A 25,607-nucleotide genomic window follows, 5' to 3' on the forward strand; every position below is an offset into this window, starting at 1 on the left:
CACACTTAAAATAATAATATAATTATACATATGTGCATGTCAGTATAGCAGCTACTGTAATACATGTTTTTTTTTTTTAAACATTCAAATGTGAAAGACACCTTCAATGAATATTTAAAACTTACACAAAATCAGATTCTTGTAAAAATGCGAGTACATGCATTGTTCCATCTGTCAAGCTAAAATATATACATATATCTTAGCTCTTAGCTTGACATGCTAACTGAACGAGCATGTTCAGTTAGCATATATGCTAACTGAACGTTGAGCATGTCAAGCTAAGAGCTAATATATATATATATATATATATATGTATTCCATTCCTTTACATTTAATATTTAAAATACAAATTAGCAAAATAAACACAATTACACTGCGCTAAACAGCCACATCGACAAACAAACGAGAACCTAAATAGTATGTAATTATATCTAAAACCACAATACGTTAATTACCTGTACTCGGTGCGCCATATTGTTTGTCTGTTCTCTGTAAACCTCATGTCTCCTTAAATATCCTTGCGTCAGCGTCCGTGTCGTCAATTCGCTTTTAATCTGCCATGTACGGTAATGTCTCTCAGCCACCGTAGTGTCGTGTACTGGCCGCGGCCGCAGCTAGACCCTTCTCGCGCTCTGACCCGGTAGTACTGAGCGGCCATTTTAGTTCAAACATTGTTCATTCACTCCGCCTCGTGTCGAGACGTTCATCCACTCACACATGTAAGACTGTTCCCACTATTGTTGGTGTATACAGTATATACGTGGTGTCGTAGCATATATTTGTGTTGTGTTAATGATGACATGCATGTATGTAATACTTTGTCAGCTTACCTCGCTGTATTACTCTGTTTCAGGGTGTCGTCATCTTTGTCATTAAAACACTGAAACTGACATTGAGGAGTGTGTTTCTTCATTGCTGATATCATGTCTACCATATCCTCTTAAAATACTCTGTCCAACAATATCAGTCTCATGAAGAAAGGTGTTTTAACGATGATTCAAAATAGCAGAGAAACATGCATTCTTGTTCTCAAGAGGGGACATTGACAGAGGATTACTCAAAAAGTACACAGTAAGTACTTCATAGTACTTGTGGGAGTAGTTTCACTACTAGCCTACTGAGTCCAACAGGATTGATCTCACGAAGAACTAATGGCAGAAAAAAAGAGTTGACCGCAGTGCAGAATCGCTGTATAGTTTAAATCTCCTAACAATGTTGTCCATTTTAGACATAGGCCTATTATATTTACAGCCCTTAATAACATTAATTTTCTGGGCTCAATATGTGTCTTGGCTGTTTTCGTTGTGAAAACAAATGGACCGTAGATACACGGATTGACCGTCCTCATCTGCGCTCTTATTTTGAAAGACAACTTCCGGTAGCAGAATATGAAAAAACGGGGGGGTTTTTTTGTTTCTGTTTTCTAGTGATTTTATTTTTTGTTTTGAGAAGTAGAAAATGAAAATCATCCCGTTTTTTAAGTTTAGTAAATCCCTTTTTGACCGTGATAAAGAAAAACGCCTTGTATTTCAATTTTGGTTTTTCAATTTGAAAACGAAAATCAAATATCCAGTCGTTTTTTGTTTTTGAATTTCCATTTGTGAAAAGAAAATCCAATGACCAAAACATACACTGACCCTGTTTCCACAGCAAGGAAGACGCCTTCAAGGACTGTGGGAAATGGGGATTATTGTGGGGAATGTGTTGCCATTAATGTTTCATGCTTTCTTTTATAACAGAGTAGGCTATTCCTACACTCTGGTACTTCTACTTTTACTCAAGTACAAGATCTGAGTTCTTCTATTTTTACTACAATATCTGAGTACTTCTACTTTTACTCAAGTACAAGATCTGAGAATTTCTACTTTTACTCAATCTGTACTTCTCGCTCCTGTGTATTCCTCTTCAGGACAGAAAAGGCACATATGGATGTTTGTGATTAAATGCAGAAACTGATTTAACACCGACCTCTAGTGGTCAAGGTGATTACAAGTACATTTACTCAAGTACTGCAACTCAAAAACATTTAAATATAATGTATCTTTTAATCTATCTAGATCGGACAAGGTTTCTATACTGACTGCAAACAGTCTGAATTTGAACATGCAATGGCTCCCTGGTGCCAGTAACAAAAAACGCCATTCATATTCTGAGAAAAATACAGTAATATATGCAATGCATGCAGCAGGGTTATTAATGCAGAAACAAATATATATATATATATAATAGGGAACAATTTAATGTGACGTTAACACTAGAGTACTTAAATACCTACACACTTTAACTTAAGTGAGGTTTTGAAGACAGCATGTTTACTTGTACTGGTTTATTTTCACACTGTTTTAATATATTTATTTCAATAACTTTGTTGAGATTGTTTTTAGCTTTATTTGTATCTCACTGAACATATGTGAACTTGTTCAGCTGATAAGGCTGGTTATGAAACAGAGAAGGGGGGGGGGGGGGGCTGCAGACAGGGAGGGAGGGAAGTTGAAAGTGAAAGTATGAAGTCAGACTTGTCAGAGTGCCAAACGCCGTTTTACAGCTCGACGGAGCAGGAGGACAACAGGGTGAGTGTTAACACCAGGATCTGCTTTCTAACACATTATTTACTCTGTTTTACTGGATGTCAGAACATCAGCGTCCTAGAGTCCAATGAGACTTCTACAAGTGTTGTAAACTTGTTTTATTGCCTGTTTTCTGATTCATCAAAGCAACATAATATGTGACAGCCCAGCGCAGTCAAAATGGAGAGCGGCCTGTCTGACTGATTTTATGTATTTTAACCAAGTTTATTATTATGATGGTTTAGATCAGGGGTGTCAAACTCACAGCCCGCCACTTCATTTTATGTGGCCCACAAGAGCTTGCAAATAATATAATACGTTTATTATAAGCAGGGTTCTTACACCTTTTCCAAAGTCAAATTCAAGCACTTTTCAAGCATTTTCAAGGTGCATTTTCAAGCTTTTCAAGCATCTTACAGCTGTTGTAAATTACATATTTATATACACATACTTATACTCAAATGATTATTTCCCTACCTCACATTAAATCAGATGTTCTTTATGCTGTAAACAACCAAATGTGTGTTTCATAATAGCATTCTACATGAGGATGAAAAATTAAAAATGTTAGAAAAGAAAACTAAGTTTAATATTTCAAAATGAGTGACCCATCTGTACGTAGACTGGGCATCCCATATAACCTGGCTGAGCCAATATAAAACAATCAGCCAAATAACTTTTCAATATATTATTGATTACTATTTTTGAGGTACTTTTAGGTTGGCAGTAAACATAACCCTGCTGAAAAAACCAGCATAGACCAGTTTAAGATGGTTGCTGGTTTTAGCTGGTTTTAGCTGGTTTTAGCTGGTGTTAGGCTGGTGTTAGGCTGGTTTAGTTGGTTTACCAGGCTGGACAAGCTGGCCAGGCTGTTCTTGCTGGTTCAAGACCAGCCTGGTCAGCTAAACCAGCATAGCCCAGCATGGATGTCATGCTGGTCTATGCTGGTTTTAGCTGGTCTATGCTGGTGAAGCTGGTGAAGCTGGTCTATCAGCAGTCTTGCTAGCGAAACTGAAATAGACACAGACAGACAGAGAGGGCGGGACACGGGGGAACGGCGACACGGCAGTAGTTGAAACAAAGCGGTATGTTTTGACTGGCACTAACGGGTCGTCTCCACAGCAGCGTTAAAAAAATCTTGGAGGTGGGCGTATCTGAAGCTTGGGGATTTTTTGCGAACAACCAATCACATGAATCTCCCGCCCGCGACATACGAGGCAAAAAAGCCCGAAGTAAACTGGATATAAACTCCCCAAAACAGGCGAAAACATACCACTGTCTCTGCCACCTCCCTCCATGCCTGGCTCCTCCGGTTTATATCCCGGTAGGTCTGGTCATAAAGCACCGGGTGATTGATTCGCTACCGCTAATTTCTCCTCCATTTTTTTGGAATATGAGGAAATGACCTGCGGTATGTCTCTCCCAGCATACACGCCGTTTGATTGGCTAGAGCTTGAACGGTCAGATTTGCGTACACGGGATTTGATTGGCTGCCGCTTCCACCTCAGCTTCAAAAGTTGAACATTGTTCAACTTTGAATCCTCAAAATCCTGAAAATCTCCGCTCGCCTGCCCACAATGCATTTCGGCGAAAAGTGAGGGAAAGTGACGTCACCGCATTCAAAGTGAATGGGCAGAAGCGTTTCAAGATTTTTTAACGCTGCTGTGGAGACGGCCCGTAACTGCAGGTCATTTCCTCATATTCCAAAAAATGGAGGAGAAATTAGCGGTAGCGAATCAATCACCCGGTGCTTTATGACCAGACCTACCGGGATATAAACCGGAGGAGCCAGGCATGGAGGGAGGTGGCAGAGACAGTGGTATGTTTTCGCCTGTTTTGGGGAGTTTATATCCAGTTTACTTCGGGCTTTTTTGCTTCGTATGTCACGGGCGGGAGATTCATGAGATTGGTTGTTCGCAAAAAATCCCCAAGCTTCAGATACGCCCACCTCCAAGATTTTTTTAACGCTGCTGTGGAGACGGTCCGTAACGGTCGAGGATTGAAGATCAGTTGAACGTTTCTGTGACCCCGCCCAGCGGCTGCTCTTCTGAGAGGCACCGCTCTGACAGCTCTGTCTACTGGGAAACGCGCTAAAAGTCCTTCTGGAGGTAAGCAAGACTACACAATTTCACCAAGTCTGAGAGTAAAAGCTTTCTCGAAGGTTCGTTTTGCTTTCTTACAACGTTACGTTAATGTTAACTTAACCTTACGTTTGCTAGGAGGCTAGCTGTCTTAGCTAACAATAGTTAGCAGCTAACGTTTTCTGCAGTTTGTGTTTCCCCTGAAAAAGGTGATGCAGCTATAAGTTGTAAGTTAACTTAACGTTATCTTACAAGTTGAGAGGGTTACGTTTTATTTAAAATCGTCAATGTAATGCCATTAGAGGTGTTGTGTTGAACATGAAGTTAGCTAACTGTAGCTCTCCACCAAAGGTTAGCATGTTAAACTGTACTTTCTGTGGCAGCTAGCTTAATACAAAGAGGGTTTTTGTGCTTCATTGTAAACTTTTCTTACAAATGTGTGTTAATCTACCTGAAATTGTGGGGACAGTTTTTTTTCTACTCAATGATACAGACCATTGTTGAGGAGATGCAAAACATACATATACTTTGAGTAATGTTACTTTGCTGCTAAAAGATGAAACATTATCAGATAAGGACATCACCAAAGTGTGTGAGTCTGTGTGAGTCTGTCTGTTCTCTGCATGTCGTACAGGGCCTATGTACACACTGCTCTGGTATGAATTAAAAATATAATTGTAAAATGTAAATCTCGCTCTTGTCATCGTTCAGGCTTTGCATTTGAACCCCTATGACTGGTTGCGGACTTGAAGGGAACGCCTTCCTGACATCCAGGAAAAAGGTGAGATTCTAATCTAATCTAATCTAATCTATTTCAATGCCAAAAGCAAGTTATTGTTTTTAACTTTTTTTTAATATGATTTTTTGGGGAATTTCAGTTGTATTGGACAGTAGAGATCTAATGGAAACAGTGGAGAGGGAGGAGATGATATGCAGCAAAAGGCCGAGCCGGATGGTTGCTGCTCCGTGTGGAACGTGTTCTATCAGGTAAAGCACTTTGGTACCCAGTTATTTATGGTATTGAGTTTGAATTTAGCCTTTGGAAGGTATTTTCCAACAGTGCATTGTAAAGACTGAAAAAACAGGCTCAGGTTAAAGCTTGACTTGATTTGGTCTTTTACTTAAGAGGATGTTTGTCCTCCTGTCTTCTCTTATTTCCTTATCTTTCTTTCAGGTGTAACATCTACCAATGGTTGTACATGACACCACCTCTTTGCTGTCCTACTAGTCAACCCTCCTGATCAGAGCCTTTCCTAAATAGTGGTAAGTTGTTTAACAGTTCAGTGTACGTTCATTTAGCAACTTAATGCTTTACTGCTGTTGAATAAACCCTATATATATACATCCATCAGCAATCAATAAAACAAATCATCCAACACAAAATAGAAGAAATCTGGACCTATTCTATTTCTTTTTATACCACAGCATCTATTGGGACTGCTCATTGATGTCATCAAGAGCCATTGAGTCTACCTTTTGTAGTCGGCCTCTCAGAATGTTTATCATTTCTTTGTCTCTTAACATTCCTATAATCATTTGTTTTTTTATTGTTGATATTGTTTTGTTCTTTATTTTTGTTGTGAGAATCACTTTGCAATTGTGTAAGTGCTATAGTTATACTAATATAATTGTTGTTACCATCATTACTATTATTAAAAATGTCTTCTTTGTTTTCTTTATTTATCGCTGCAGAAAGGTTCAAAAAGTTCCCTGTACATGGAACCATGCCTGTCCTCTGTTCCACATGTCTTCAGTCAGTTCTGGACCCCATGACTCTGTTCCACATGTCTTCAGTCCGTTCTGGACCCTATGACTCTGTTCCACATGTCTTCAGTCAGTTCTGGACCCTATGACTCTGTTCCACATGTCTTCAGTCCGTTCTGGACCCTATGACTCTGTTCCACATGTCTTCAGTCCGTTCTGGACCCTATGACTCTGTTCCACATGTCTTCAGTCCGTTCTGGACCCTATGACTCTGTTCCACATGTCTTCAGTCAGTTCTGGACCCTATGACTCTGTTCCACATGTCTTCAGTCAGTTCTGGACCCTATGACTCTGTTCCACATGTCTTCAGTCAGTTCTGGACCCTATGACTCTGTTCCACATGTCTTCAGTCAGTTCTGGACCCTATGACTCTGTTCCACATGTCTTCAGTCAGTCCTGGACCCTATGACTCTGTTCCACATGTCTTCAGTCCGTTCTGGACCCTATGACTCTGTTCCACATGTCTTCAGTCCGTTCTGGACCCTATGACTCTGTTCCACATGTCTTCAGTCAGTTCTGGACCCTATGACTCTGTTCCACATGTCTTCAGTCAGTTCTGGACCCTATGACTCTGTTCCACATGTCTTCAGTCAGTCCTGGACCCTATGACTCTGTTCCACATGTCTTCAGTCCGTTCTGGACCCTATGACTCTGTTCCACATGTCTTCAGTCCGTTCTGGACCCTATGACTCTGTTCCACATGTCTTCAGTCAGTTCTGGACCCTATGACTCTGTTCCACATGTCTTCAGTCAGTTCTGGACCCTATGACTCTGTTCCACATGTCTTCAGTCAGTTCTGGACCCTATGACTCTGTTCCACATGTCTTCAGTCAGTTCTGGACCCTATGACTCTGTTCCACATGTCTTCAGTCAGTCCTGGACCCTATGACTCTGTTCCACATGTCTTCAGTCAGTTCTGGACCCTATGACTCTGTTCCACATGTCTTCAGTCCGTTCTGGACCCTATGACTCTGTTCCACATGTCTTCAGTCCGTTCTGGACCCTATGACTCTGTTCCACATGTCTTCAGTCAGTTCTGGACCCTATGACTCTGTTCCACATGTCTTCAGTCAGTTCTGGACCCTATGACTCTGTTCCACATGTCTTCAGTCAGTTCTGGACCCTATGACTCTGTTCCACATGTCTTCAGTCAGTCCTGGACCCTATGACTCTGTTCCACATGTCTTCAGTCCGTTCTGGACCCTATGACTCTGTTCCACATGTCTTCAGTCCGTTCTGGACCCTATGACTCTGTTCCACATGTCTTCAGTCCGTTCTGGACCCTATGACTCTGTTCCACATGTCTTCAGTCAGTTCTGGACCCTATGACTCTGTTCCACATGTCTTCAGTCAGTTCTGGACCCTATGACTCTGTTCCACATGTCTTCAGTCCGTTCTGGACCCTATGACTCTGTTCCACATGTCTTCAGTCAGTCCTGGACCCTATGACTCTGTTCCACATGTCTTCAGTCCGTTCTGGACCCTATGACTCTGTTCCACATGTCTTCAGTCCGTTCTGGACCCTATGACTCTGTTCCACATGTCTTCAGTCCGTTCTGGACCCTATGACTCTGTTCCACATGTCTTCAGTCCGTTCTGGACCCTATGACTCTGTTCCACATGTCTTCAGTCAGTTCTGGACCCTATGACTCTGTTCCACATGTCTTCAGTCCGTTCTGGACCCTATGACTCTGTTCCACATGTCTTCAGTCAGTCCTGGACCCTATGACTCTGTTCCACATGTCTTCAGTCAGTCCTGGACCCTATGACTCTGTTCCACATGTCTTCAGTCCGTTCTGGACCCTATGACTCTGTTCCACATGTCTTCAGTCAGTCCTGGACCCTATGACTCTGTTCCACATGTCTTCAGTCCGTTCTGGACCCTATGACTCTGTTCCACATGTCTTCAGTCCGTTCTGGACCCCATGACTCTGTTCCACATGTCTTCAGTCCGTTCTGGACCCCATGACTCGGACACTAGTTCTACCAAGGCTCATTAGAGGTAAGCAGTGGTAGGAGAGTGGAGTTATCTTTGTATTTAGGCTGCAAGTCGACAAGAATAGATTACAAATCGCTTAAAAAATTGTTCAGACAAGAGGCACCATGTGTTACGCAGGTGCACATCCACTGGAGGAAGATTCTGAAAGTAAAATATACACTTCTCACTAGAAATGTAATCATAAAGCATTATTATGGCCAAAGTATCCTACAATTCAGGATTTTCCACTGAAAAAAGTGTTGGATTCAAGATTCAAAGCTTTTATTCTCATATGCTCAGCAGCTACAGTGTAGAAATGTCAATGCAATTCTTCTGACCTGAGCTCCTCCAACAATGCAACATATACAATAAAATACAAAAATACAAAATAAAAAGTAGTGCAAAAAGTTTATATACATGTAATATAATAGAATATGATATTTACAAGAACAGAATATTAAATAAAAAATTAAATACGGTGTATTGCGTGGACAATAGACCCAATCACAGTGAATGTTCAAAACTAAACTTGATACATTTTTCTTTTTCATCTCACAGTGCACATATTTAAGTAATCATAACACAAAGCTAAAATGTAATCTGTTTTTCCTTTCTCTTTTCAAGAGTGCTTCAAAGGATGGCTGAATTCACAAAACGTGGAGAAGACCGAGAAGGAGAAGTTGGCCGGTTACTACATTTCACAAAAAATACAGGACCTTGTGAAAAGCGGAAAGAAACAGTTGAAGGAAATTGCTTAAAAATATGAAGTAATGGGTGTTTTGAAAATGTTTTCAAATGTGTGTTAATGTTCATTGTGTGTTATAAATTATTTTCCTGCTTCTAATCATTTGATGTATGAGTATTTATTTACAGACATTCTATACATTCTGGTACCTTTCTGGTAAGGTAGGTGCTCTGATCTGAAACGATAGATGTTCATTGAGCTACTGCAATTGGGTGAGAGTGTTTCATCATCATATATGACCAGCTTAACCATCAAGTAATCCCAGTTAAAGTTCTACTCAAGATCATACCAGTCGGACCAGCTAATGGTGACCAGCTAGACCACTGTGACCACCAGCTTTTACCAGCTATCCTGACCAGCTAATGGTGACCAGCTAGACCACTGTGACCACCAGCTTTTACCAGCTAAACCAGCTATCCCGACCAGCTAATGGTGACCAGCTACTAGACCACTGTGACCACCAGCTTTTACCAGCTAGACCAGCTATCCCGACCAGCTAATGGTGACCAGCTAGACCACTGTGACCAAACCAGCTATCCTGACCAGCTAGACCACTGTGACCACCAGCTTTTACCAGCTAAACCAGCTATCCCGACCAGCTAATGGTGACCAGCTAGACCACTGTGACCAAACCAGCTATCCTGACCAGCTAGACCACTGTGACCACCAGCTTTTACCAGCTAAACCAGCTATCCCGACCAGCTAATGGTGACCAGCTAGACCACTGTGACCAAACCAGCTATCCTGACCAGCTAAAGTGTCCAAAACCCCTCTCAACCAGCAAACTAATCCAGCCTAATATTGACTGGCTGGTCAGGCTGGTTTACCAGCCTGACCAGCCAGACCAGCCTTGTTGGTCTAAGCTGGTTTTTTCAGCAGGGAAGTCAGAGGTAAATGGTGTACTTCTACTCCACTACATGTATTTAATACCTTTAGTTACTTTACAGATGTGGATGAATGATGTGAAATATAATCAAGTGTTAAATCAGACTTTAGTTCCACCTGGAGTAAATTCACAAGCTACTCTGTAGTATACAAAGTCATTCAAACTAGCTGCAACTTTACCAGCTTTGATAACACTTTCATGATCAATCATTATAAAACATATCATATACAATTATTAGTGATGCTCCGATCGCCAATTGTGGAGCCGATCGCCGGAATCAGTATCGGCCGATACCGATATCGCTCTCTTTTCCTCTCTCCCCCTCTCTCTCTCCCTCTCTCCCCCCCTCTCTCTCTCCTGACAGCCCGTCAGTATCTCCTGCAGCCCACTGATCCAGTAATGAGCGACCCGACAGTGAAGAATAAATATATGTATAACTAGTTTAGCTTGTTCCAGAGGTAGATCAAATAGCTAAGTGTGTTAGGTCTAACTCTTAATGTGTGTTCTGCTCCGCTCACCGGTCCGTCACAGCGGGTGGAGCTGCAGGATTTCTGCTTCACACACACGTTGCATACCGCTATTTTATTGTCATTTTCGGACACTTAAAATACTGCCAGACTAGTGAAGCCATTTTGGCGAGCTTGTACAGAGAAAAGTGTCATGTATTTTACATGCAACGATAGCCTAATCTAAAATGCTCTACTATGGCGTACCTTTCGTGTGGTGTGTGGCTCGTCAGCGCAGACTCTCGCATCGTTATTGTTGCACACTTTGCAGGAGGCTACTCTTGGGCTTCGCTTGACCCTCGTCTTAGCCATGGCTTGTATTTGTCTTCTGCTAGCCAACGCTCGTTGAAACGGCAACCTCCTGGCATACTGTCATCTATCACTCTCATCAGAATGCCCAGGTCACACACGTAACAAAAACACTTGCCGGTCACGCGCATAGCGCGGGAAGGCCGGAGCGGAGCTGTTTTATGTAAAAGCGAAGCAATTAAGCGCGCTCAGACTTCTTTATTTTCTTTTAATCTAAAAAGCGAAGTAAAGCATTTACAATTTCAAGCACTTTATCCCAAATTCAAGCACCATTCCCAAAATCTAAGCACTTTTCAAACCTTGAAAACACCTCGTACAATTTCAAGCATTTTCAAGGATTTCCAGCACCCGTACGCACCCTGTATAAGGTTACGTGCTGCTTTACAGGAGCGCGTTGCCCATAAACTACATGTCCTACAATGCATCTCATTTTGTGAGATGCGCACTGAAGAGACTTGCAATTACTTGTAATTATGTGCCCTAGACTTCTGCTTTCAGACGTAGTTAATTATGAAGTTATTACCCTATCTGATAATAATCTAACAGGGTTGCCAACTCTCACGCATCTGGCGTGTGACACACGCTTTCACTCTCAACCTCACGCTCTCACGCTGCCCAAACTATTTTCACGCCAAAAACAAGAATACCGAAGACTAGAAACGGTTTTGAAAACTTTTGTCACGTAGTGATCGTCTTCTCAATAGAACATCTTTGATAATGTCTTCTGGCCAATCAGAATCACGATAACGGCGTGGTGTTGTTGCAGGAAGTCCCGACGGAGAATACTTTTGCGGTAGTACATCTCTATACATCGATACAACATTACGTGTTGATAGAAATCAACACGTAATGTGTAATGTGTGTGATGTGCGAGAAATGCTTTATAAGGCGTTCACAGATTGCATTTCAGCAGGAAACCTTTCGCCAACCATGAAACATGGCCTTATTACCTTAATTCCAAAACCAAATAAAAATAATCTTTTGTTGGATAATTGGAGACCTATTACCCTGTTATGTAATGATTACAAACTTTTAGCACATGTTTATGCTAACAGGTTAAACTCGGGTCTGAATCAACTAATAGATGAATGTCAATCAGCCTTTATAAAGGGCAGAAGTATTCATAACCATACCAGACTGATATTGGATATGCTTGATTACCAGGAGTTTATTGATACTGAAGGTCTCGTACTATTTCTGGATTTTTACAAGGCTTTTGATACTGTTGAACATTCCTTTTTAATGGAAACTCTGACATTTCTGGGTTTTTGGTGAACATTTCTGCAACATAATTAGGATGCTCTACTCGGACATTTATAGTTCTGTATCTTTGAACCCTGGAATGAGCCCTAGGTTTAAGGTTTTACGTGGTATTCGACAGGGTTGTCCTATTTCCCCCAAATTATTTATTCTGACCACCCAAGTATTAACAACGCTTATTATAAAGAATCACAAAATATTAGGCATTACCCTCTTTGACAAAGAGTTCAAAATTAGTCAATTTGCGGATGACACATCCATTTTCCTAAAGAATAAATCCATGGTAAAGGAAACTCTTAACACAATTTCAATTTTTTCAAAAGCATCAGGGTTATCTCTTAATCTTTCAAAATGTGAATTACTCCCTATCCATTCATGTGATGATTCCACTATTGACTCTATTAGAGTGGTACCTGAGGTGAAATATTTGGGAATAACATTATCTAAAAATTATATCAGGAGAGAAGATCTTAATATTTGTAACCGTATCACAGATATGAAGAAATCTCTCAGTCGTTGGTTAACTAGAGATCTTACTATTTTTGGCAGAGTTCTTCTTACTAAAGCAGAAGGTATATCTAAACTTATTTATCCATGCCACTCATGTTTTGTCTCTTCGGCTAATATAAAAAAAGCCAACTCAATTATTTTCCAATTCTTGTGGAGAAATAAAACTCACTACATTAAAAAGTCACAGCTTGTTAAAGAATATGATAAAGGCGGAATTAAAGCTTTAGACTTTGAATCGATGATTGGAACAATTAAAATAAAATGGTTGAAAGCCTTTTTGTCCCAGCCAGAATCCATGTGGTTCCATATTCCAAAGGCCATATTTAAACGTCTAGGAGGGTTTGATTTTCTTTTAAAATGTGATTTTGAGGTTAATAAGATTCCGACCAAATTGTCAAATTTTCATAAGCAGATACTTCATTATTGGAAGATGATATTTACCCACAATTTTTCTCCTCATGGATCTACGTTATGGAACAATAGAGTGATTATCATAAACAGAAAATCCTTGTTTAGGAGTGATTGGCATGAGAGGGGTATTTTGTTTGTTAGAGATTTACTAGATTGCAATGGTAAACTGCTAGATTTTTTGGCCTTTTCAACGAAATACAATATAACGTGTACTGCTAAAGATTATAACAAAATCTGTAAAGCAATTCCTGTACCACTTATTGGAATGATTCATAATACTTTACTGTACTCAAATGTTGTATCAGTTTTACCTAATTTGGAAATTATTGGCGATACTCTTAAGAATAACAAATCTATTAATGCTTCCCTGAAATCCCACATTTTTCACAATTTTAACAGAGGCTTATTTCCTCAAGTGACCGATTTAGACACTTTATCTGTAATGGAAAAAGCTCTATCTGATTTTATAAAATGGCCTATTTCCCCTAAAGCAAAAGAAACTCATTTTAAAATTGTTCATAAAATCTACCCGGTTTCTACTTTTTTAAATTCAAGATTTAAATTTGAAGTGGAACCATGTTCCTTTTGTAATTTATCTGATGAATCGTTGGAACATTTATTTTTTCTCTTGCCCCTTTTCTGAATTGTTTTGGTCGAATGTGAGAGATTGGTTGTTACTTAAATTAACAAATATTCCGGCCTTCAAAATATATCACATTTTATATTATATTGATAATTTGGACTCTCCCATTTCTGATTTGGTAAATATAATTATTATTTTGGGTAAATACCATTTACATTGTAGTAAATGGAGAGGAGGCAAGCCCTCCTTTCCCTGTTTCATAAATGAGTTCAAGTCCTTTTTTCTGTCCCTTAGAAAAATACAATCTTGTAACCTGTCTATAAAGATTTGCAATGACATTTCCAAATGGTTATTATTTTAAGTAAGCTTAATGCCTCTTAAATGTTTTTGTGCCTTTATGCTTTTTTCTTTCCCCCTGGCTCTTACTGGATGTATTAGTTATGTTTTTTTGTCTTATTGTGAATGAATGTCTTGAACTTATGTTGATAAGTTGATGATATCCTCACCGAGCTTTTGTATGTTTAAAAAAATGTTCAATAAAAAAAAAAAAAAAAAAAAAAAAAAAAAAAAAAAAAAAAAAGAAATCAACACGTAATGAAATAAGACCCCACGGTTTGATGATTGATAGGTGTGTGTCTTTCATTTTGACACACAGAACAATGGGGGCTATCCACCCTTATCCACAATGTAAAGTAATTCACACAGCCTCTTCCCTCTTCTCTCTGTGAGGAGCAGCAGCTTCAGCTTTCAGAACAAAGTAACACAAAACTAAAATGCCATTCATTTTTTTAAATATGTCGTGTAGTAATAGATTTATTTATTTTTCTTCTCAAGAGAGTACCAGAATGTGTATTTTATATTAGTATTTAAAAAAATCTCCTGGGGGAGAATCCCCCCAGACCCCCCCTGCAGGGGTTGGGTTTTCAGCATGTCAACTCTTTCACTTGTGGGGAAATTGCAGGATTGGCTCCAGGTCGCCCTTTTTATTTACTTCAAGACAAATGTGCCTTTTTATTTCATACAGTTCAATTTGGATTGAGACAGGGAAATCATCTAAACCTCACGCGTGGCGTTTCACTGTCGGGGGGAGCGTGTATGTAATTACATATATACTGACTTGAGCCCCACCACTGTATGGGTTAGCCCTCCCATAGATTACCCAACAAAAATACTCTGGAGCAGCAACTGCCGACACGTATTGCGCATGCGCAGATCTAAGATCCAGTAGAAATGATAAAAAAGTAAAAGTCTGCTGCTTATTGTTCTACTAGGCCAAAATAGAGTCAAAGAGTATATGAGAGTGAGAGTGTGTTAATTAATATATTTGGCAGTTTGGAGTAAGTCTGTAGATTTGTTTGTGTGTGTGTTTCATAGGCCTCTCACAATAATTAATTTAGTTGGATACATTTTCCATTATTTTATTATTATCCATTATTGTGTATTTGTATATATTGTATATATATCCTATATATATATGCTAAGATCCCGCTGCTGACACGATAGCAGTCATTTCGTGCGCATATGTGTAATTAAACCGAATTAAACCCATGATATCAAAATCTCACTCCAGCCAGGTACCCAAAGTTGGCAACCCTGATCTAATGCAGAGGAAATATTGTAAAATAATACATTATTTTATATATATTATATATATTTATCTATGTATATTTATATAGTCTTTAAGTTACCACCCTTTGAGTGCAACCATCATTCTAATGTGGCCCGCGATGAAATTGAGTTTGACACCCCTGGTGTGTGTGTGTTGTGTGTGTGTGTGTGTGTGTGTGTGTGTGTGTGTGTGTGTGTGTGTGTGTGTGTGTGTGTGTGTGTGTGTGTGTGTGTGTGTGTGTGTGTGTGTGTGTGTGTGTGTGTGTGTGTGTGTGTGTGTGTGTGTGTGTGTGTGTGTGTGTGTGTGTGTGTGTGTGTCATAATTACTGACATTATTAATACAAACGCTTTAATCTTAGAGCAGCTTTTTTACTCCTTAATATAAAGTTTGATAGTTTAGTCCAGAGGTTCTCAACCTAAGGGTCGGCCCCCTCCAAAGGTCACCAGGTAAATCTCAGGTGGAAAGAAGCAAATGTTTTCTAAAACATAAATCTGTTTTCCCTTTCTAGACATGTCTCCAACATTGTATTTGTAATGAAATAATGATCATTTGTTATTTAGATGAAACCATGTGTTCGATAAATGTAGTCAGTAATAAGTGCAATTTTTCCCTCTGAGATGTATTGGATTAAACAAAAACAACGTACAGTACTTGAGGAAATATACTTAGTTACAGTCGGCCACTGGTAATATTAAAGCATTTAATGAAGTGAAGCTTTAGAGAAATGTTCATTAACTGAGAACATATTGTGTGTATTTACCACGTGTTGTTCCTGTGTGTTTCCAGCAGGGGGAGACACCTCATAATGAACACGTGGTGATCAGAGATCTGACCCTAACATACCAGCAGGTAACAGACCGACATTACATTAAATTACATTACATTAAATATTATTATGATACACAGCATGTGTGTGTGTTGATCTGTGGCTAACAGGAGTAAACAAGTGTGTTGTTTTTGCACTTGTGATTTTGTGAGAGTGGCTTCAGCTAAAATGTCATTAAAATATTCATATAAAATCAGCACAAAAAAGGCGTGTCCTACTCATGGTTTTTAAATAAAACTGCTGAATTTTCTAAACAATCTTCATTATTGTTTCACTAAAAATGTTTGTTCTAGTTTTCCAGTGTAATACTATCTGCTCAATTGGCCTCATTAAAATATGTATATAAAATATATGAAGCTCTTAATTTCAGTAATACAAAGATTTGTGTGTGTGTGTGTGTGTGTGTGTGTGTGTGTGTGTGTGTGTGTGTGTGTGTGTGTGTGTGTGTGTGTGTGTGTGTGTGTGTGTGTGTGTGTGTGTGTGTGTGTGTGTGTTCGTCTTCAGTGTTACTGGTTTATCTCTCAGACTGGAGAAGATGAGTGGTTTTAAAGATGAGGAAGAGGACACATCTTCAGTCTCCAGCTGTCTGTCTCTGAAGAGTGACCAGTCTAAACATGAACCTCCACTCTTCAGTAATGAACCTGGACCCTCAGACACAAAGTAAGAGTTTCTGCTGTAACCTGACCTGAAGAGGATCCAGTTTTTATGTTATCTGATAATCTAACCTGTTCTTTAAAGATCGCAGTAAAGAAACTTAGTAACAGTACAGTAACAAAGTTTAAACTCTTGATCCCTGGCGTCATCAGCGATAGCAAATAATCTATATACAGACAGAAGTCAAAATGTGCTCTCTGAATGAACTAATGATGTTTAAAACATGTGTTGTTTCCACAGACAGAGAGCAGAGTCTCCAGTCCCCAGCTGTCTGTCTCTGAAGAGTGACCGGTCTAAAGAGTATCCTCTAAACTTCAGTAATGAACCTGGACCCTCAGACACAAAGTAAGAGTTTCTGCTGTAACCTGACCTGAAGAGGATCCAGTTCTTATATAATCTAATATATTAAACTGTTCTTTAATAATATCATGTGTGCAGTATAGTACAGAACAAAGGCAGCAGAGTTCAGCACGCTAACATTATTTGAGGATATTTCAATATGCATTTATAGCATCATTGTATCAGTGGCATCAAAAGGTTTTAAATGGCAAAGATATTGATAAATACTCACTAAAAACTAAATATATCGTCCAAAACATTATTTACTACTTGTGCATGTTTATGATATGTATTTTAAAGATGTTTATTAATGATAGTGATAACCTGGTGAGCTGGTTGTGTTTAGCATTAGCAGATATAACAGAGCTTTGTGTGATTACATGTAGAGTCAATGCAAAGACCCAGATCCGTGCCTGGAGACACCAAGAAAGTGAAGAGGTGAAATTCATGTCACCTGCGTATTCGTGCAGCGTGACACATTTCATCTTGAGAGAGACGTTTGTGACGCTCTGCCCATTGGTGAGAATCAGCTCCACTAATGTGACGTGCTGTAAAGGATGTGTTCATCTCCACAGAGGGAAGAGGAAGAGTGGTGTTCCTGTGGAGGAGCAGCTGTCCAGCTGTGCTCTGTGTCAGGACGTCCTGAAGGATCCAGTCTCTACCAGCTGTGGACACTGGTTCTGCAGACAGTGCATCACCTCATACTGGGAGCAGAGACCTCCATCAGGAGACCCCTCCTGTCCCCAGTGTGGAGAAAGATCCAGAACCAGAGCTGGACTGCAGACAGCCAGTCAGACCAGCTCTGTACGAGGTAAGAGGCCGAACACATGCAGCGTCTTATTCCTCTTCCTGGTTCATTTGTTTTTGAACAGGTATACTGTTGTAGAGCATAGACAGTAAGCTGTTTATAAAACATTTAAACTCAGTCTGTTTGTTGTTGTTTTATGTTATAATTAGATTCTCAGAGCATTTCCCTCATTCTCTCATGTTTCCTTCTCTTCCAGCAGATAGTGGTCTGCAGGAGGTTTTAGATGAACATAGGCTCAGTCTGAGGAGGAGATGTGAACGTGTGACTGAAGGAACTGATCAAAGTGAAACCCTCCTCAACAGGATCTTCACTGAGCTCTACATCACACAAGGCCAGAGTGAAGAGGTTAATACCCAACATGAGGTGAGGCAGCTGGAGACAGCTTCCAAGAAGAAGCCCCTCCATGACACTCCAATCAAGTGCCAGGACATCTTTAAAGCCTTACCTGACCAACAGACTCTCATCAGAGCGGTCCTGACCAACGGAGTCGCTGGAGTTGGAAAAACCTTCTCAGTGCAGAAGTTCACTCTGGACTGGGCCGAGGGTTTGGGAAACCAAGATGTCAGTCTGGTGATCCTGCTCTCCTTCAGGGAGCTGAACCTGATCAAAGGTGAGCAGTACAGTCTTCTCAGGCTGCTCCATGTTTTCCATCCAACCTTACAGAAGGTCACAGCAGAGCAGCTGGCTGTCTGCAAAGTGCTGCTCATCTTTGACGGCCTGGATGAAAGCAGACTTTCTCTGGACTTCAGAAACAATGAGGTTGTGTCTGATGTCTCTCAGCAGTCCTCAGTCAACGTGCTGCTGACAAACCTCATCAGGGGGAAGCTGCTTCCCTCGGCTCTCGTCTGGATAACTTCCAGACCTGCAGCGGCCAATCAGATCCCTCCTGAGTGTGTCGACAGGGTAACAGAAGTACGAGGCTTCACTGACGCCCAGAAGGAGGAGTACTTCAGGAGGAGATGGAGTGATGAAGACCTGTCCAGCAGAATCATCTCTCACATCAAGAGCTCCAGGAGCCTCCACATCATGTGTCTGATCCCAGTCTTCTGCTGGATCACTGCTGCAGTTCTGGACCACATGTTGACTACAGACCAGAGAGGAGAGTTGCCCCAGACCCTCACTGACATGTACTCACACTTCCTGCTGGTCCAGACCAAGAGGAAGAAGCAGAAGTATGAAGAGGGACATGAGACGAGTCCACAGCAGCTGACGGAGGCTGACAGGGAGGTTCTTCTGAAGCTGGGGAGGCTGGCGTTTGAACATCTGGAGAAAGGACACATCATGTTCTACCAAGAAGACCTGGAGCGCTGTGGTCTTGACGTCACCGAGGCCTTGGTGCACTCAGGAGTTTGTACACAGATCTTCAAAAGAGAGAGAGTGATCTTCAAGAAAACAGTCTACTGCTTTGTTCATCTGAGCATTCAGGAGTTTCTGGCTGCAGTCTACATGTTGCACTGTTACACCAACAGAGACACAGCGGTACTGAAGGACTTCCTGCAGGGAGACTATAACAACATCAGAGATCAGGATTACCCATCCCTGGATGTCTTCCTGAAGAGAGTCATGGAGAAATCCCTCCGAAGTGAAAATGGCCACCTGGACCTGTTTGTCCGCTTTCTCCACGGCCTCTCTCTGGAGTCCAACCAGAGACTCTTAGGAGGCCTGCTGGGTCGCACAGACAACAGACCAGAAACCATCCAGAGAGCCATCAGCAACCTGAAGGAGATGAGCAGTGATTCCTCTCCTGACAGGATGATCAACATCTTCCACTGTCTCACAGAGATGAAGGACCACTCAGTACATCAGGAGATCACAGAGTTCCTGAAGTCAGAGAACAGATCAGAGGAGAAACTCTCTGAGATCCACTGCTCTGCTCTGGCCTACATGCTGCAGATGTCAGAGGAGGTTCTGGATGAGTTGGACCTGGATCAGTACAACACATCATTTGAGGGACAACGGAGACTGATTCCAGCTGTGAGGAACTGCAGGAAGGCTGTGTAAGTCCAGATGTGATTAACTTTATAAACTAATGTGGATCAGGAGTTTAATTATTCAAATAAACACTATAACATTTCTGCTGTTTAAATACTGAGAGCAAAATAAACCAACACTGATCTTCTATTTATTTATAATAATAGTTAAACTGAAGCGTTCCTCTCTTCATATTGAGTGATGGAGGCGACATGTCAAACACATGAAGGACTTTAGAGGTTTCTCAGCATGTGATCACACCACACAGCAGGACTTACAGTTATCACAGAAACATGTTATTATTACTTTCTAGTAGTTTCTTTATCATTAAACATGTTTTTATCACAATGTGTTAGAGTTTAAAATCAGATCTATATCATTTACCACCAATAACAGAGTTAGGTCTTAATGCTGATATACTGGGAACATCTGATGCTATCAAGTTGAAAATATTGAAACTTTATTGGTTTGTTAATTGTGTTTGTGTGCGCAATAAATGTTCAGATGCTCAGAGAAACCAAAACATCCTTCATCCATCATTCACATCCACATATTAATTAACATTTAAATATGTACATCTCTAATTTGTCAAGTGATTAATTTAATTTCTGTTTCTTTTGGTAACAGTCAGTGACAGCAGGAGCACAGACATGTAATCAGATCACACTGACAACTCATTACACTCTATTATCATATATTATTATATATTATATTAAATGGACTAACAGCAAATGTCTATCAGAACATGCCAAATCTTTTTTCATCAAATGCTTGATGTTAATATAATGTTTCCTCTTTTTTAACACATGTTGTAATATATGTTTTATTATAGACTTACTGGCTATGGACCCTTAGAGACTGAATGTGAAGTCGTGGCCTCAGCTCTGAAGTCTGACCCCTCCCATCTGAGAGATCTGGACCTGAGTAAGAACATTCTGAAGGATTCAGATGTGGAGCTGCTGAGTTCTGGACTAAAGAGTCCAAACTGCAGACTGGAGGCTCTCAGGTCAGTTCACTGACTGCAGTTCATATTGATCTGTTTGTGTTCATGATTTTCTGAATTTGAACAAATACAATGTTATTTTTATTTGTTCCGTTTTTGCTAATGACTGAATATTGATCAGAGTAACAAAGAGAAGGTGAATGTGTGAGGGAGTGTTTGAGCTTCCACAGACTCACTCTGTGCTCCATGAGTCAGTGGAGATGCTGTCAGTACTGATGAGCTGTGAGGGAGATGAAGGAGTTGTTCAACATCTGATCAAAGTTAAAGTTCCAGATTATCAGTCGATTGTTTCTGCATCATCTCTGACATTAAAACCCTGTTTCACTCTGAACAGATTATTAAACCTGGAGTTATTTCAAACAGGAACATTGTTTTCTAAAGTTACATCATGTTTTCTTTATTCAGACTGTGGAGCTGCAGTTTGTCAGAGATCAGCTGTTCTGCTCTGATCTCAGCTCTGAAGTCCAACATCCATCTGAGAGAGCTGGACCTGAGTCTCAACGCTCTGCAGGATTCAGGAGTGGAGCTGAGAGATCTTCTGGAGAGTCCAGACTGCAGACTGGAGACTCTCAGGTCAGTTCACTGACTCTCTGTTACTGCTGGAGATCTCACATGTTCACTTTGTGATTTAACCTGATTTATATTCATTAATAACTTACATCCATAAAGTTGTAAATGTCCTTATATTCATATTTCATTTTTAAGAGTAAGAAGAAAGAACTGCAGACATACATGTTGAGTGTTTCTTAAAGTAACTGTAATAGATGTTAGTTGTAAAGAGTAAATGTATGTATTTAATATTTAGTAAACAATAACGTCTGAATAAAGGTCATCTGAAGTCATTTTAGTTTTATATTGTGGTGGGAATTTATTGATCAAATGTGGAGAGAGAATCAAAGGATTCAGCTGTCTTTGTCGTATTTTATTTCTTGAAGAAAGTTCAGTCAGTCACACAGAGAGCATACAGTCTGCAGAGAGGAAGAGGAAGAGTAGAGTTTGGGTTGCATATTTAAACACAGAGAGAGGAGAAAGGGAGGGGGAAGCTTGGTGATGAAGAAGGAGCATTCTGGGAGTTAGGGAGGCCGTATCAGGAGGTCCTCAGTTCACCTGAGGTGAAGGTCATACTGTTGGTGCACATAGAGAGTCACTAACAACACTGCAACACATCTTCTTCATAAGGACTTTCCCCAAGCTTAGCTAAGAAGAGTGAGAAGTAGTAAATATAGATAAACATTAGCAAATAAGAATCACACAATGATATTATTAAAGTAAGTAAGTGAGTATAATATATTTAAATGTTGAGTAACATCTGATTGGATTATAAACAGATTTTTATCCTCATCATGTTTTCTTTATTCAGACTGGAGGACTGCAGTTTGTCAGAGATCAGCTGTTCTGCTCTGATCTCTGCTCTGAAGTCCAACATCCATCTGAGAGAGCTGGACCTGAGAGGCAATGATCTGCAGGATTCAGGAGAAAAGCTGCTGAGAGATCTTGTGGAGAGTCCAGACTGCAGACTGGAGACCCTCAGGTCAGTAAGGGGTCTCTGCTGGTTCAGCAGTATTGTATGAAACACAGGGAGGTGTTTCTCTCACTGGGGAATCACAACAGATCAGTGATGTTACCCACTGACTGCAGGCTCTTTCATTCTTCCATCAACTATAGAAGGCCAGCTGAAAATGCAAAGCCACATTTAGTAAGTAATCAACTTTCCACCAGACATATGGGATTTGACAGAAGAGTGGAAAAGGTAGTCTGTTTTTGATGGGATGTTTTTAGCTCCTTGACTAATGACTGTTACTTCCTGTAATGCAGCTGAGAGCTGTGGCAGTCAGTCGTAGTGTTTGCAGAGAAGATATGATGGGATGTAAAGCATGAGATCAGTCAGGACTCTGAAGCTGACTCAAAGAACAAACACTTATTTTAAACTGGATCCATAACTGTTGGATTGTGTTCATCCCTACAGGATCAGAGAGGATGAGACGATCAGAGCCAAGATCCAGAAGAACTGTGAGTACTGAATATCCTCCATTCATCAAGATATGAAACTCTTTCATGGAGCATGTCCTCAGAGGAAAACAACACTCTTGTTTTTCTCTCTTCATCATTTTGGCTGTTTCTCTTCACAACAACTGTCTATCAAAACAGTGACGCGTTCACTGACACTCTGTAAAATGTAAATAAACTCTGTAGAATAAAACACATGAAAACATCAACATTATAACCTGTTAAAGTATTATCATCAAAATATACTTGAGTAAAAGTAGAAGTACTCAGATCTTGTACTTGAGTAAAAGTAGAAGTACAAGAGTGTAGGAGTAAAAGTACACCATGTACCTCTGAACTGTAGTGGAGTAGAAGTACAAAGTAGCATAAAATGGAAATACTCAGGAAAGGTACAAGTACCTCAACATTGTACTTAAGTGTGGAGGCGTGTGGCGCAGTGGATAGAGCGTTGGTGTTCGGATCAGGGGAGCACAGGTTCAAACCCCACTGCAGTCAGCATGTCGTTGTGTCCCTGAGACACTTCACCCCAAAGTGCTCCTGTGGGGATTGCCCACAGTATTGAGTATGTTAGTCGCTTTGGATAAAAGCGTCTAACAAATAACATGTAATGTAAAAGTACAGTGCTTGAGTAAATGTACTTAGTTCCTCTCCTGATCTGTAAAGCTCTCCCAACATATGCAGGTTAGCATCCGGCAGCTTCTATGTGCTGGGGACCCGTACTGTACATTTCTCTCATCACACTTTGGGCTCCTCAACATGTGTGGGTTCCCAGCAGGACTCTCTGAGCTGCAGACACATTCTTTCTGTGACTTTGTTCCAGATATTTGGAGCATAATAACTGAAGCTGTTTCTCCATGTTCAGGAACTCCCATCCCCCGAGTCCTGCGGCAGGAAGCGCTCCTTCTCTCCAAGAACTCCTGGACCCTGCAAGCTGGTCCAGAACCAGAGTCCCAGTGAGGAGTCCAGCCAGTCCACCTCTCAGAGTTAAACTAAACTACAACATTATTAAAGATCATGTTTAAAGTAAAAAAAGGATGCTTTCAGACTGAATCCAGAAGTTTCTCAAACTGCAGTCAAAGCAGGTCATTTGAGAAATATATAAAACAATTATAAAACTATAATAAGAATTACTCTGAATACTTTCTTTGGACATTTTATTTAAACGACATTTTAAACAAATATTTCAAATGTTTCTGACTTTCTATCTGAGTGCTTTTCTCATGAATTAACGACTTCATTTCATTTTTTTTTCATTTCCATCTTTATTTCGAACAGATTAAAAAAACAAATAAAAAATAACAAATGTGAAAAACAGAATACCGTATTGTTAGAATACAGTATTTATCAATATTCATATTAATAATAATAATAAATCATATGTGTCCGAAAGGGAGCGGGAGGAAGCAAATGCTTATTAATTCCCACCCCTTACTTACCGTTGATCAATGATTATCCTTTAAATCATTTCTGCAAGTTATTCCTACTTACATATTTACATTTATACATACATTTACAATCAGCTCTCATCTTCAATCACCTTAAATCATTCTCATAGTTTTCCAAGAAAGTGTTTCTGTACATCCTTTTAAAGTGAATTATATTTGTGCTTTGTTTGAACTCCTGCTCCAAACCGTTCCATCAAATCACCCCACAGATTGTTATACTCATACTTCTCACAGTTGTTCTGACCTTGAGTTGTTTCAAATGTAGATTTCCTCTCAAATTATACCCCCCCTCTCTGTCTATGAACAATGTTTGTAATTTCCTAGGAAGTAGATTATGTCTTGCTCTGTACATGATTTGTGCCGTTTTAAATGTAACCAGATCAGTAAACTTCAGTGTGTGTGACTTCAAGAATAATGAATGAGTGTGTTCAAGATATCCAACATTATTGATTATATAACCACCACGACCCTAGTAGACCCCCCACACAACTACACAGACTACTGTATAACACCCCTTGCTGTTAAATACCAACTATGTGCAATATGTGCAATATCATATATATATATGCCGTTAAAAACTGTGTATTTTGTAAAACGTGAACTTTAAAAAAATTATAATTTCTTTAAAAAAAATCTTTAATACTCTTTGTATGCATGCTTTAGGAAACATGAAGCTGTCTCTGGCTCTTTCTGCTGTAACAATGTACATGTATCCTCTGTGGGACTAATAAAGGGATTCTGATTCTGATCTGATTCTGATTCTGATTACACCTACAGGAGCAAAGAAAAGAATTATTTGTTTCTTCAGCAAGGCTTCAAAAATCTTGTTAAATAATTCTTTTCCAGCATCCGTTTGCAACTTTTTAGGAATCTGACTATCTTTTAGAATTGCATCAAATGCTATAGCCACTTCTAAGATACGTTTTTTTAAATGTTTTTCTCTCATCCTGCTATATTCCTTCCAGGGGAGGATCCCTGGGGATTGATCAGAGCAAAGAAAGGCTGTAAACACTGACACACTGACACACAAAACACTGAAACACTGACACACAAAACACTGAAACACTGAAACACTGAAACACAAAACACTGAAATACTGAGGCGTAGGCTCCACGAGGACGAAAACGGGTTGAATCCGCATATTTCTCATGCGTATAACCCTTTAAGCTCGAAGACGCCGTAACAGAAACGTAGAAACAGACCCCGCAAACGACAACGGGTCCAAAGGTGGATAGATCTGGGAACGGAGCGCTCTGGGGGGTCCAACGGGGCCGTGGGGTTGCCTATACGGTCATGCGTTTCATAGCCCCGCCTCTCCCCGCCTCTCCCCACCTCTGCTGCTCAC

The 25,607-nt window shown here is 40.2% G+C and overlaps 1 pseudogene; it reads left to right on the plus strand.

The window, feature by feature from the left end:
- The first annotated feature begins 2,510 nt into the window (after nucleotides 1–2,510).
- Nucleotides 2,511–23,835, plus strand: LOC117483701 (annotated as a pseudogene).
- Nucleotides 23,836–25,607: the final 1,772 nt, after the last annotated feature.

Source organism: Trematomus bernacchii, unplaced genomic scaffold, assembly GCF_902827165.1.
Source record: "Trematomus bernacchii unplaced genomic scaffold, fTreBer1.1, whole genome shotgun sequence".
Classification (NCBI taxonomy): domain Eukaryota; kingdom Metazoa; phylum Chordata; class Actinopteri; order Perciformes; family Nototheniidae; genus Trematomus; species Trematomus bernacchii.